The sequence below is a fragment of the Stegodyphus dumicola genome, chromosome 2 (genome assembly GCF_044657685.1).
Source record: "Stegodyphus dumicola isolate Sdum_Otavi_A_Nest chromosome 2, ASM4465768v1".
NCBI classification, from domain to species: Eukaryota; Metazoa; Arthropoda; class Arachnida; order Araneae; family Eresidae; genus Stegodyphus; species Stegodyphus dumicola.
In genome coordinates, this window is record NC_140769.1 from 183622696 (window position 1) to 183638900 (window position 16205).

At 33.4% G+C, this 16205-nt stretch overlaps 1 protein-coding gene across 1 annotated transcript in view; it reads left to right on the top strand.

The window, feature by feature from the left end:
- The first annotated feature begins 4278 nt into the window (after positions 1-4278).
- The window catches only part of LOC118196276 (protein CEBPZOS-like), a 92652-nt gene continuing 80725 nt past the window's right edge, over positions 4279-16205 (top strand). The window contains exon 1 of the mRNA XM_085811504.1: positions 4279-4418. The gene's annotated coding sequence lies outside the window, so the exon portion shown is untranslated. The remainder of the gene's footprint in view (positions 4419-16205) is intronic.

A 16205-nucleotide genomic window follows, 5' to 3' on the forward strand; every position in this document is an offset into this window, starting at 1 on the left:
AGAATCTTTTTTTTTTTTTTTTTTTTTTTTTTCTGTTTGTTTAGGTAATTCTTGACCATGGTATTTATTATTCATTAGCATATTTTCTCTGGAATTCATGAAAAATACTAATATTTTAATGATATGTAGGAATATGTTTTTATGTACTTTGTTTATCGATATTAAGAAAACTTTATCTTTATCAGTGCTAGTTATAGTACATGAAGTGCGTTAATGAATTCACAACTTAACACAGTTAACATATTCATTTTTCCCAAACTATATTTTAAAGACATTTTTCTTTATCTATTTTCCTACCGCTTTCAGCATTTTAGTTTGACACAACTGCCTGTCCTTATTCATAACATACTTAACAATACCACAGATTTTAAATAGCATTTAAATTCCTTAGAACATCATTATAAATAAAACAGAAAAATTATACATTTTGTTATTTTTATGCAGTTTGAAGTCATTTGAATTTAGATTACACCACACCAGTTTGTTAATTTTGGTGACTTTGGGAGTGCATAAAACTTCTCAGTCATCTCACAGAGCCAATAAAATGATAATAATCTTTATTTAACTGAAATCATTTATTGGATGTAACATCTAACATCTTCCGAAAGGTAAATATTTAAAAAAAAAATATCATTCGAAATATATTATTTCATTATAATGTTACTCATAAAAACTTATCTGCTTAATATTATAGGTAACATTATAACAACAGAAGTAAAAAACACTGCTTCATTAACCATTGAAAAATGTATATTTTGAGGGCACACGATATTTAAGAGCTGCATGGAATAATACTGCTGTGAGAAAGACGACAACCACGTTAGCTTTGGTTCAACCCCCCCCCTCCCAACTTATTTACATCTTCTCAAACGGAAGTGACGTCTGGCGAGCAACCGAGAGTGGAGAGCTCTGGGATAGATGAGAACCCAATGTCTAGGCGCTTGTTTGATCCTGAAGTGGGCTGAAGGCCCACGCAATAGCAAAAAACTAACTATACTTTTCTATAACCCCCAATAGTTTGACAGCTTACAGTCTCATTCCTCCCTTTTTTTTCCCATGCTTTTTACCATTACCATGAGATTGTATAGATTAAGAGTCAAGTAAAAATCCATAGTTCTGTATTTTCAAATTATTGCCTTATTTTTAGATTATTGTAAACAGCAGTACGTTGCTTCTTTTATTTTCAGTTTACTGCTATTAAAATGTGTTTTGAATTATAACCGTAAAAGAAAAATTGAAAATCTGAAGGAAAAGCTTTATTTATTAGCATAAAAAGTAAATTATAGAAAAGTTTACAATTCGTACATCCAAGGAATATGCTTCCTCGGATACTGAGCAAAAGCAGTAACAGTTATTTTGGTACTGTTCTGTTATCAAGGGACTGGATTCAGAAATGTATGAATGTGTCTTGGTATGTATGTGCTTATAAGTGTATTTGTATGCACACATATATTTGTACTTATGCATACAATGAATACATACATGCATACATAAATGCATACATACATTACTGAACTCGATCCCGATAACAGAACAGTACCGCTGTTTCTTTATTTGTGTAAGCAAGCATTATTGTTGAAATAAGAAACCCTTGGCAATTTACTTAAAATATTTCTTTTTTATTGAAAATCTTTGCTAATTTTGAAGCATGATAAACACCTAATTGTGTTTCTTGAATATTTCTGAATTATAACATGCAGTTCTTACTGACATGATGTCTGATGACTTTGAAACAGAATTAGCTAATACTACAGAAATATAACTGCCTATGCAAATATTCTTAAATCTTTGTGAAACTTGTCCAGTCTTTATGAACCAACATGTGCAAAAGATCATTAACACCAACAGGTGGTTTCTGGAGTTGGTTGCATAGTATGATTTTTACTGTTTTCAGCTCTTCTTAATTTTTAGTATCTACTCAACATTTTGTGAACTTATAAGTTCTGTGCAATAAAACATTTGTGAATTAATTTTTCTTTTTAGTCAAACTAAAGTTGTAACCTGGAAAATGATAATACAGTGCACAGGTTTTGAGAACATAAATGTTACAGTAGCATAACTAATCTGAGAATACAAAGGAAGTACAGTACTTTATGGCCTTCCCTTTCACAAAAAAAAAAAAAAAAAAAAAAAAAAAAAAAAAAAAAAAACCACCACAAAAATACTTCCTACGTACACATTTTAGATGAATATTTATGATGGTAATGTGTTTTTGAATGAAGATTAAAGGGATATTTCTTTGATTCATCAATTATAAAAGTTTCTGAAAGGCATGGCTTTAATTATAATAAATACTATAACATAGATGTATTAAAAATAAAAAAACAACCTATTCTGCCCCATGCATCTCTTTTGCCATTGCTAGAAAATCCTTTCCCCCTCTCCATCTCTTGAAGAATGCATATACATTTATTTCGATTCAGACTACGTTTCAACTTGTTTTATAAATTAAACAACAAAAGTGTAGAAAATGTTGATAAGTGTCAAAACTTGAACAAAAGTAGATTTTGATATTCATGAACTAAAACTAAATACTTAACATATAAATAAAAGGCTGACCATGTTCTTCCCCCTGAAGCCCCCTTGGTTGAAAATCCCTGTTGTAGAAAGAAGATATATCAAGATAGGAGAGAAAAGGGAAGCACTTCCGGAGAGAACCCGGTGAATGTAAACATTGCCAAATTTGGCGATAATAGTTAAAATCTGGTAACCCAGCGGATTCAACCTATTCGCTTGTTGCAACCATTCATCTTGCGTCCATTTTGTTTCGTTATCACTGTGGTTCTTCGCATTTGCAGATTTCTATTATTCTTCTTTTATTTATTACTTTTTTTTCTTAATTTTTTAACAACGAATAGATAGAAATATTTTCGTAGATCCCGGTTCTCGGTTCGGGATGAAAGGAAGAAAATAAAGCGGGAGGGGTGAATGCTAATTTGTAACACGGCTGTTCACGTTGTGTTCTTAATTATTAACAGCTGTACGCACGCAGAACCATGAGGTTCGAAACGCTCAAATAATTCGTTTTCGTACTCCGCAAAAATGTGCGTTTTAAATAATTAAGTAATGCTTTTATTTTTATTATTGTTTATTGTCACCTAAAACTATGATAATAAATCAATTTTTATGGCGTAAAATTGTAACAATATATTGTTCATGCTTTTCTTACAATAACCTTTCAGAGGATGGCAGGTGTGACATAAATAGATTATTAAATTTTAATAATAAATACTATTTATTACTGATTATCTGTGACAGAATAGTTTGATGTATTCCCATGGTCATCAAAATTAACAAACCACTGCTGGTGTAAGGAATATAGTTCAAATGACTCTTGAAAAGTAATGAAATGTGTAATGTTCAAGTTTTATTAACAATGCTACTGAAGAAAATTTGATTACTGTTGACGGTTATTAGTATTGTGAAATAAATTATGAAAAGGATGGGTATTTGTTTCAATGTAAATTGCTTTAACCTGCATGCAAGTAACTTAAAAAAAAAAAAAAAAAAATACTGAAAACTGTTAATCAGAGTTCATACACATTTCTGCACACAGAAATTAAGGACCATTAATGAAAAAAAATTCAGGACCTATGAGTAAACGCGAACTGAATAAATTCAATTAAAAATATTAGCGATGCCTGCATTTCACATTTGTAATACCATCCTAAAAATAAAATAGATCCATAAGTAGTATGTATTATTACTAAACATGAATTAACATAATTATTAATAAGTCTGAAAATGAAATAAACTTTAAGTAATTGATCAAGTAGCATTAAATATTTTACACTTATAATAGTTGGGCATATTTGAAAGAAGTGACATTTACATTTTACTAACTTTATGTAACTTTTTTTTTATGTCTCATAATGTCACATACTTGGTCAGGCTAGCGGTTTAGTAAGTAGCAGGTTGATTTTATGTCAAATGGCATAGGTTAAAATGAGAAGTATCATAATCAGCAAAATTCATAACAAAAGTTAATAATTTAATAATTAATTTCTGTTTAAATTTAATACCAATTTATTTCCTTATATCACGTTTAACCTGTTAGTTTTACATCTACATGCTTATTATCTGTGAATTTTTACTACCATATGCTTAATATATTGTTTAGTCTGCTAACTAGAATTTACATGCACTAAAAATCACGTTTACAAAGTATCACGTTTACGGCTCGCCTCAAGCGTCGATGAAACGCGAGCTTGGCGAGTAAAAATGGAACTGCGCCAACGGGTTCGCTCCCGAAGCGCCAACGGGTTCTCTGCGGATGAAAACCCGAGAAAAGAAAATTTTTTTTAAAAGTAACATATTTTTCAAATCAAGTTGAATGTTTACCTCACAAAAGCATTCAAGGGATGGCTGCTATGAAATATATACCTGGCTAAAGGGTTTTTTCTACGGATCATTAATATGTATGTATGTTAATTTTTTCGCCACTGGGAAGTGAATGTTTTATCAAGTGAAGTATATTTTGAAACATATTTTAGCTAATGGAGATCAATTTCTTAAAATATTTAGAAAGTTTCAATTAGGCATTAGCAGTTGTTACCTGTTATATACAGTGATGAAATTATATTACTGGATATTCAGTAATGATTATTAACTTGTTTAATTATCAGTACACATTCAGTGTATGTGACACCATAAATACTGGATCAAAGTATCACTAATAACAATCATGGTAATACAGTAAATTTTAGCTTCTCTTGAAATCAGTAATCTATATTTGTAACATGTAATACATTGTAGCATTTAACGGTGTTAAAATTAACCAGCTCTATTTTCTAAGTATAATGATCTTGATACCGTTATAAAGGACTCGATTTAAAATATTGGAGGCCATCTGATGTTTTGAATGTGGCAGATGTCACTAATGCATGTTAATGATATTATTCATGTAAATAATGTACAGTACATTCACATATAAAGTATTTTGTGAAATAACCTTCTATTATTTAACAATTTTAATTTGTTGTTGTTTAAAGAAAACAATATGTCACCTTTTTGAATGTTTTGTTTTTATGGTTAGTTTATTATCTACTGTATTAAATATAAACTTACTCAATTTTTTAATCTGAAAGAAACAGAAAATGTGAAGTACTTTAAAATACATACTGAATTTGTGCTAAACTTTTATCAAGTTACAGATATGTAACAGTTTAATGCAATTAAATTGTTTATTAATTCAACAATGAAGTCTATGAATAAAATATAAAATTAAAAAACTTTTTTTTTCAACTGTGAAAGAAATAATTTTGTCTAATGAATCTTTCTTTAGTATTGATATATTAAAACCATCTTAAAAATTAAGTTTGAATTGTTTAAGAAATCATGTTATTTTGCTTTTCATAATTTATTATATAAAAGTTTAGATGAATAAGATGGCAGTTCTTTTTATATTTTATATCTCTATAATTAAATAGTCATCAATTAAAATTTTAAACAATGCTTAAGTAAGTAGAATATTTTAACAAAAATGGTCGATTGAAAAAGGGACATTAATATAGTTTTGATTAGTCTTTATTCAAAAATATCACTGCCCTGCAAGAGTATGAGATAAAAATACAAATTCTGATAAAAAGCTGAAATACAAATTTTGACATTTCATACCTACTTCTTGTAGTTTTTCTAAGTAGCCCACCAGCGACCACGTGAATAAGAAAGTTGAATATTGTTAGTTTGACTCATGTTCCAATCCCAATGAGCAGGCTGACTGCATGAATGTTTGGATGGCTTTCCATATGAAACATAAATACAAACCATTTTCCTCTAGAAAGTTCTCCACGAAGATATATGTCTCCGTGAGCAGATATTCTCATGTGTTTTTCTTTAATAAATTAATCTGACCTAACCCTGATTATCACTATACCCCTATAGAGACTGAAATCTCAAGCATACCTGAATTCTGTAGATGTTTGTGTCTAACAAACATCCACCAGTGGCAAAATCTCTAAATATGGATGCTTCAAATCCTTGTAAATGGCCTGGCTGCATAAGAGTTTTTGTAGTTTTGGACATGTTTAACGTAATACAAGCCAGCTCACCTTAAGAAAGTTCTCCACAAAAGTACCCCCCCCCCTTCTGCAGATAACCCTCATGTGCTGTACAATATAAATAATCGAACCTAATTTAGTAAATATATATCTATTAACAACAGTTTTGCCATATAACTGTGGCTCAAGTCTATGGTATTAATAAGGAATTATCACTTTTTTTTTTTAAGAATTAAAACTATTCTGCCTCTTTTAACTATTGCATGTATGTGTGTGTGTGTGTCATGCCTTCAGACATAACATGAACATTTTGATTGTGTATCCTATCACATGCAGAACAACAAAGTTCTTTAATATTATCAAAATACATTGAAAATCTTGTGTCATTACCAAACTGAATTTAGTGACAGTTTTCACACAAATTAAAAAATTTTTGTTATTACCAGGTAGATTCTTTAAACAATCTCTGAAAACAATACATTGTCACTTGTGAAATGTGGTGTTACGTAGTTTACTGCCATATGAATTTTTTTTTTTGGAATTTTGTATAATCTTTGCTTTATTTTCTCATATTATCATTAGTGCTGTGTATTAAACAATTTTTTTTGCTTCCATATTGAAATCTTGCTTTCATGTTTGAAATTATAAATATTGGAAAGGAATGGAACATAGGGAACACACTGAGATGGCGTAAAATCCATAAATGTGATTAACAACTGTATCTGTAATATATACAGCCTACCATGGAATCTGATGGGTAAGACTGCTGAACATTGATAGTTAGACAAACTCCAAATTATGGTGAATAAATTCTTCATAGAAAGTTATCCACGAAGGCATCTTTTTTCCTTAACAGCCCAGCAGGTAAGACAGCTGAGCACTGATAGTTCAATTCCCAGGGAACAGATTGGCTGCATGCATGTTTTCATAGATTCTCCCTTGCATAACATGAGTACAAGACAGTTTCCGTCAGAAAGCCCTCCTTAACAGCACTATTTCATCAAGGAATATACACTAGCATACTTTTCCATAACTTAATAAATTCAAATCTCTTTATGCAGACTGTTTGTGTCTGAAATCTGAACTATAGATATTAAAGTCTTTTTCCGCATTTAAAAAATACCTCAGAAAATGGAATATTAATTTTTTAATGTTTCTTGTGTATCTAGAGATTGATAGATAAAAACTGTGTAAATCAAGATTCTAATTTAAATTTGTTTTGCCCTTAAATCATCATTTTAATTTAGGTATTTTCAGTTTTTGTACTAAACATAGTAACTGCTTATAATAAACCTCTTTGGACTGCGTCATTCCTCTATTAATTCATGTCAAGTGACTTCCTACATACACATTTCTAGTAATGTCTGTCTACATAATGATGGTGATGTTTTGTAATTCGAAACCTAACCAGCCAATATTATTTTAGAGCACTATTTATCAATCAGTCAAACAATGTCGACACTAATTCATTCTGAATTAAGATTTTGTACTGACCACAAAAAAAAACTATATAAATCTATAAAAACTATATAAAGCATTTTGGATTCTCCCCACCATTGTACATTTATTTATGTTGCTCTTAAGTTTTAGCTTTGAAAACTTCCTGTACTAACAGCATTTATAAGAATTTTTGGGAATACAGGAGAGGTTGTAAATAAATTTATGTATATCTCACTATGTTTCCGTTAATAATCATTTGTAATATTATTTGAGGACTATTAAGTTTAAAAACACTCTTTAATTTTAAGGAAATTAATATTTTCACATATTCTATCACATAGAAGTTTCAGTCATAACATCCCAACTGGAAAAGGCAGTTGTAGGTTAAGTTAATTGGTAAGCACCCGTCCATTCCCGAAAGTACATTGTGTATTGCTGAGTCTTGTTAACTAGTAAGCTGCATCTCAGTTTTTAATGGAAGATGGCCCTGCGGGTGTTCCGAGGGTCTCCCAACTTTTATTCCTCTACTATCAGCTTCTCGAGAGAATTTCGGCTGGCCTTGTATTTTGAATGCTTGCTTGCTTCACGCATGAAGAAAGCATGGATGATTGTAAATTTATAATAGCTTCACATTATAAGCTGACAAACATCCATGCACATGGTGGCTTATAATGTGAAGATATTATAAGTTTACCAATAGCTACGCCTTCTTCGGAATTCGAACCCAGACCCTTCACTACGGCATTCAGCGTCATTAACCATTATACTGCCTGGGCAGCCCTATACATACCAACAGCATAGAAACACCAAATTCATACATAACCAAGTGTTTGGATTTTATTCCTTAAAATACACTATAGATCGAACTAGGGATCTGGTGGCCTTTTTGCAAGCACGCACTGCACACTTAACAGAACTGAACCTGAATATGAGATAGATTCTGATATAAAGATGCAAATATCGACAGTTCAAAAAATTAGATTATAGTACAGATTCATAAGAAGATAACAAATACGGTGCTGTTCATTAAAATTTCTACACAAGGAAGCAAAGCAAATAACAGAATCATATTTATCGTACGTATTGTATTTATTAATATAATGAGAGGAAGATATGATTAAATTAACAAATGGTTTGGCGTTCATAACATGCGTAATTCGGTACACAAAGCTGACACATCTGGCAGCCAGTAACATCTGTAATCCGGTTGAACATGTAATTGAACTAAGCTGATACAGGTACTTCATTCCATGCAGCTTTAGTTCTATTTTCTGGCGAGTGATGGCATGGCAATCTCCCGGCAACCCATGATAAGATGTTCTCGATAAGTGAGAGGCATGAAGAATGTGCTGATCAGGGCAACACTCGGAAACACCAGGGCTCAAAGAACTTCAGGGCAGCATAAGTTCGTGCATCATCTTGTTGAAAGATGGCGTCAAGCAGGCCTTGAAGACGGCATGGGCATTAAGACATCACAAATGTAACGACATTTGCCCACATTACCGGTTATGGGAACAAGAGGTGACCAGGATGAAGGTGGAATGGCTCCTCTTGCCAACACGCCAGGTGCTGAGCCCGTATGACTTTCACGAATGCAAGCTGGCAACGTTCATTCTCCTCTATGCCTCCAACACGGGTGCGTTCGTTCTCGTGCTGTACAGAGAATAGGTTTCGTTTGAATCTTGATATGGTGCACTCCTGTGCCCAGTGTCATCGATAACGTCCATTGTAGGTGCACTTTTCCCTGTTGTAGCTTCATGGGAAGCAGCAACGATGGTCACTGTCCGTGGTGCTGCACACGTCGTATTTATTAATGAAATGAGAGGAAGATATGATTAAATTAACAAGTGGTATGGAGTTTAATAACATGAGCAATTCAGTACATAAAGCTACACCTCTGGCAGCAGCAACATTTGTAATCCGACTGAGCATCAAAACGAACTAAGCTCGAATGGCAAACACATGTACTTTATTCCATGCAGCTTCAATTCTATTTTCTGGCCAGTGATGGCATGGCAATTTCCCGGCAACCCATGATAAGATGAGTGAGAGATATAGAGAATGGGGTAATCAGGACAACACTCGAACACATTCTGTCTCAAGGAACTTCAGGACAGCACAGGCAACATAAGGTCGTGTATCATCTTGTTGAAAGATGGCATCACACAGGCCTTGAAGATAGGGCACAGCCATGGGCATTAACACATCAAATGTTTGCCCACATTACTGGTTATGGGAACAAGACATAACCAGGATGAAGGCGGAATGGCACCTCATACCAGCATGACAGGTGCTGAGCTCATGTGATTTTCACGAATGCAAGTTGGCAACGTCATTCTCCTCTGTGCCTCTGCACACGAATGCGTTCGTATCATGCTGTACGCAGAATGGGTTTCGTCTGAATCACGACATGGTGCACTCCTGTGCCCAGTGTCGTCGATGACGTCCACTGTAGGTGCACCTTTTTCTGTTGTAGCGTCATTGGAAGCAGCAACAGTGGTCACCGTGCTGACTGTCCGTGGTGCTGCAGACGTCATCTCACTGCCTGCAACGTTCTCTCGGGTTTTAATGCCCCAAGGCTGCTGAGATTTTGCACGGCGTTCAATATGGACCCATTGATCTCATATTCGCCTTACAGTCATGGGATCCCGACCAACACGGGCAGCAATGTCACAGAAGAATGAATCGTAGTCCAAAGAGTCCACGATATTGCCGTGGCCGAATTCCAACGAGTAAGAGTACTAGTAAGAGTTTCTTCTTTTTATAGGGGGCGTAATATAATCTTAATCTGAGCAACTAACGCTTGAATACGATTTCTGAATGAAAAACCCGTTGTTCAATTTTTCCCCCATTTATATGCAATCCAGATGGTATCACTCATACATGCTTTGCGCGCATGCGCTGGAATCAGGGGCATAGCTAGAGGGGGCAAGGGAGAGCATCTGTCCCCGGGCGCAGAATCCAAGGGGTGCCAAACTGATGTTACGACATTTTAAAATTAAATGTTTTCCATCCTTGGCAAGCAGTAGGGGGTGCGAAATCTTCAGTTGTCCCTGGGCGCTGAAAACCCTAGCTACGACTCTGGCTGGAATGCTAATTGTTCTTATATCCAGGATGCAGTACTTGGGGTTCATGCAAATTTGACATTTATTGTATGTCGCCTTCATGATGTTGCAGTTTTAATAGGCAGTAACGTAATGTTATCAGCTAACAAATAAGTACTGTTGCAAATAAAATGAAATCTATCGTACGTACATACAGGTAAACATACAGCCTATAAGCTAGAAATCGACTCATTGAGAAGTTATCCAAATAAGTAGAAATTGTGTACCTTACTACGAAATATGGAAATGATTAACATTTAGTGTTGAATGATTGACAAGCTATGGAGCTCCAGTGGAGCATCCAGATGAAATGGATAGCTGTGTCAACACCTCTACACTCCACTGCTCTGCCAACTAAGCTATAGACGGATGGTACATAAAACGGAAGATATTCCACTGATAATGCTTAACTTCTATGCGAGTATGGGTCCGTCGATCTAGGTGGACTGTAACAACGTCTCGTAGACGGGTTCGTCAAAAGTATGAGCAGTTGTCACCTTTTAAGTATAAAGGAATGAGGGTGGCCGCAGGATAGCTAGATATTTGGATCCGAGCGATGCGACCATTCTATGATGTTGACAGGAATGGGTGAACCATGGTCGTAGAGAGCGTCAAAAATGTAACGGTCGAACAAAAGCGACGGCAGAACGCAAGGACAAAATGATCATCCGGACACGCTCACAACCTCAGCCTCTGATGCTTTAATAGGGCGTGTAGCCGGAACATCAGTGCAATGACAAGTGATAATGATACTCTGGGAATGGGGGCTGAAGTCACAGAAGGCATTGCGCGGGCTACCCATCGTCATTGCACACCGTTAAGCATGTTTGCAGCAGTTCCGGAGGTATTCGACCTGGGATCTAACAGAGTGGACTATAATTGCTTTCAGCGATGAGTCTTGTTTCGAAGTGAGTTTTGACGACTAGCGAAGACATGTCTGGAGACGTTCAGAACAGCAATGCATACTGATCTGGATACTGTCAACGAGACAACCAGGAGCTATGGTGTGGGGTGCCATTTCATTTGACAGCCGGCCTCGTTTGGTGTGGCACCCTTATAGCACGGCAGCACTTTAATAAGATTTTAGCCTTTCCCTTTACGGATCTCTGAGCTTACATTTAAACAGGGTAATGCTCGGACGCACACAACATGCCTTTCTACTAATTGTTTTCGTGCGTCTCCAATACTTCCCTGGCCGGCGCGATCGTCAGATCTCTCCCCAACTGATCACGTTTGGGCTCTGAGGAGCCATGTCTGACACTTCCTGGATGGCGCCGATCTAACTTGCCGGTTTGAAAGTATATGCCAAGGAATCCTCCAGGAGCACATCCGCCAACTCTACGAGTCAGTGCCTAACCGGATTAGAGCTTGCATTAGGGCTAGACGTGGGCCATTGCATTATTTATTTTGCTTTTGTAGCTGTATTTCCTAAATAAAAAATTAAATTCCTATCATACTAGTTTCGTTTTCAATCCATCTACAGATTTTCGTCTCATTCAGATAACTCCTTTTTGGTGTGTCGTTTTATATGTTACAGAAATGCAACTCAAATTGTAGGTTAAATTAATTGAATATGGTGATGTTTACAAGGGGTATCTGCTTAAGAGGAACGATGATTTCATGGAGGACTTATTAAGATAAACTGGCTCATATTTACATTACGCATGGGGAAATCACGAAAACCAATAATGGCCTTTATTTGTGTGTCTTTCTAATAAAATCTTACATAGACTGCTACATATCTTATAGCTGGAAATGCTTAACTTTCCTCTTATTATTCATTAAATACTAGGGACACAAGTGCAATTTCTCCCATATTAAAGACAGATCTTTTTTTCAGTGTCCTTCAGCTGTTTATGAAAAATACTTTAGCTATATAAATTCTATCTTCTTTTTGTAATAAAGATTATTTACAATATTTTTCTTATTTGCTATAACACTTCAGTTTTGCATCGATAGGACAATCAAATTAACCTCTTTTGCAGTTCTTGATAAAGACGCCTTTAAATCTGAAAGTGAGGCATTAAATTGTTTTAAATTTTACATACTGTGCATGTAAGTAATTTTAGAAAAAGTTATATAATTTCATCTTTAAATCTATGGAAGATTTAAGGATGCTTTCAATTGAACTGCTGCCATAGTTTTGGTGCTAAGAAGCATCTTGTTCTAGGCAGATAGCACTTGAAATGCATATGCTTATGATTAATAAAATATTAAACCACATGGTCAAAATTCAGTGTAAAACTTCTCATCCTTTTGTAGAATGTTTTTCAATACTGATATGTAAAGTTGAAAGCCTTGTGAACTTTCTTCTTCTTGTTGCTTTATTTAAACAAGATAATCTATACCGTACAATGATTCTATATATACCACATTTTATTTTAGAATTTTATTCCCTTCTCTATATAACATTGTAATTTACTATTCTTGGTATTCTGAATAACTATTTACAAGAAATTACTCTTGGTATTATAAAAATTTCTAAAACTATTAATCTCAATGTTTTTGAAAGAGATAGTTTTTTCTCCTCCTTGAATTTTGCATTTACGGTAAAAGAATTTTAAATGCGAGTTTAATGCAAGACATACAAATGTGTCATCAATTATGATAAAGCAGAATTTATTTTACTCAGTGTAAACGACAGCACATCTTATAACTCACAGTTAACCAGTGGCTGAGTGGTAAAAAATCACTGAATACGGGCAGTTCCTATTCGGTTTCAGAAGAATTGGGTTGCCTGCATGGGTGTTTTCATGGTTTTCCCTACCTGTACAGTGTATATGAGCTATTCCCCAAGAAAGTCCTCCACGAAAGCATCCTCACCTTAGAAAGAGAACCCTAGTTTGCTTTGCAATAATCAACTAAAACAAACCAATTATGACTCACAGTTCAAAATACCTCTAATAAATTAAAAATATACAAAGTTTATGAAATGAATTTAGTTACATAATGTGAATGTGCCTAATTTCTTATTAACAGTTTCAGATATATACATACCTTAAAATTTATGATATGGAATGAATACCTTCAGATTTTCTCCATTACTACCAGAAAAAGTATCTGGTTTCCTTTTAAGATGCAAGATTTTATTACTTTGTGTACTTAATTTATCTATTATCAGGAAGTGTAGCCTGCTATAGAAATAAAAACCCATTCCTTTCATTGCATAACATTAGAAGTTCTCCCCCTTTTTTTTGTTAAATATTTTTGGCAGTTTTCAAAGGTGAATTTATGCAAAGATCAATCTATGGAGCCATACATAGTATCCCTTGATTAATGATTCCATACTCTGATCCAATTCTTGTGCTACCACTTTGATAGTTTCAATATTTATATAATTCAGTAGTATTCTTCAGTAAATGAAGTATCTATCTTGTTATGAAGTATTCACACAAAGGCTCATTCCAATCAATCTTTCCAAATGGAACAACAGCACTCGCTGGCCTTCTAAGGCTGAAATCTGAATGTATGATACATACAAGGTATGTCTTATGAATGTATACAGTTATGATTTTTATGAAGGGTACACTTTTAAACTGAATACTTTGCATAATAAGCATTGAGCAAGTTTTTAATTACACAAGTATTATTGGGGGCACATGTATGAATACAAGTCATTTACAAAATGACACCACAATAGTCTCAATATCACAGCTTAAAAACAGAAAATACGTCCATAACTGTTTCAAAGTAAAATATAAAAATACAATGCAAAAATTTATTCCATCATAACAAAAATGTGCCCACCAGTGCTTGAGCAGTAAAGTTGCTCAAGCACTGGTAGTTTGACCTGACTGCAATTCTAGGTAAACCGATTGGCTGCATGTGTAATGAGGATACGAGTGAGTGTCTTTCAGAAAGTCCTCTCATGCTTCTGCTTATGCAAATAGCTCTCACATACTTTGCCATAAACAAATCATGCAGACCAAGCCAAATCAAATTAAAATAAAAATAAAAATCACAATAAAATAAGTCAAAGTATTACTAAATAAGTAAATTAAAAAGTATGTAATTTGAGTTTAGTTGTAATTCTGTAAAATGTCCTATGCATTATATGTTTTTTTCAAGAATGGAGCAATTAGCTAATCTAGGATCAATATTATTGTTAAACATATTAGTTGAATAACTGTATTGCTCTTACATGAGTAACAGATTTTACATGTTTCATTATTTACATGCCTTACAGATTTTCTATGCCTCATTATTTACATAGCTTACAGGTGTTAAATGCCTCATTTTGTTTTTATTTGGTAAAAAGGGGGATAATAAATTTTATTGCAAAACATTTTGATAGGTAATTATGTATATGACTTATGATATGAACTGTATATTCAACTATCATATAAATACTATACCTAATATACATAAAATTTAATTTTTATTTGCCTCTATAGTCAACCCTCTAAGGTATAATACAGCATGGCTTAAGTAATAATTTTTGCAATACAATGTATTGTGGAATGTGAAACATGAATACAGAAACGTATTAAGTTCAAAGAATATAGAGAATAAAATACCATTTTAATCATAGATATTTACAAGAAATAATGCTTGATATTTATCAGAATTGTTCAGATGAACTGTTACTAACTGTAATACATGCATCACAGTGACAAAGAAGTGATTGGCATATACTTTGAAAGCTATTCAGCAAGTCTCTGCTGCAGTGATGCTAATTGGCTGACAAGGTCTGCAGTAGAATCAATCTCTGTTTCGTAAACAAGATCCACTGTCATTGTAATGCATGAACTTTGCATTATCTATTTGTACAATTCATTTATAATAATTCTCAAATATCTTGCTGTAATCATAAACAATTACCAAGGACTTCAGTTTACTTAATTAAATTAAATAAATCATGAAGGAAATACTGCAAAATTTTCACCATCACATTCTGTAAGTTGGAGATGATTTATATTTATGACATTTTATATTTATGACAATTAAAATAAAAAATGAAACAAACTATTTTTAGTTTATTCTTATAGCATTTAAATCTACTTTTATTAACTGCATACAGCAGTATTTACGACATCAGGAAATATTAATTTATTAAAATTTATTGAGACTTCTCAGTTCATAATGCATTATATATATATATATATATAAAATACTATAAAGATGAGGAAATATTTAATGCAAATTACTCTTTCCATTACATAATGCATGTAACTAAATATGTGTTTAAATACTACAAAATATGTATCCTTCTAGCAGGTTTAATGAAATTTTTATATTTATACTGCAGTTATAAAATGAAATACAATACCATTGCATTTTGCCGAATTTTGAACAATTAAGACTTGAGAGCATTACCATGTCTAACAGCACACAAATTTATCGCATACATATTTCTAAAAAGTTATTATTATTTCTAATTCGTACAATAAATACTAAAAATATTAAATGTGCTATAAACTAAATATCAGACTGAGGCTACAAATGTCCCAGAACAAATATACTGCAAATATGTTTAGTCTGAGAACTTAGGTCTGTTTATGCCAGATATTTCTGCAACTGTGAAGTAAAACTGCCACTCTATAGGCAAATTTAAAGTTCCTCTGAATTCAGATTACTGTACATAACTATAATATGATATAAAAGCACACATTGACTTATTTTATTGCACTACGATATGAAAGCACTCATTGCAAGAAAGAAA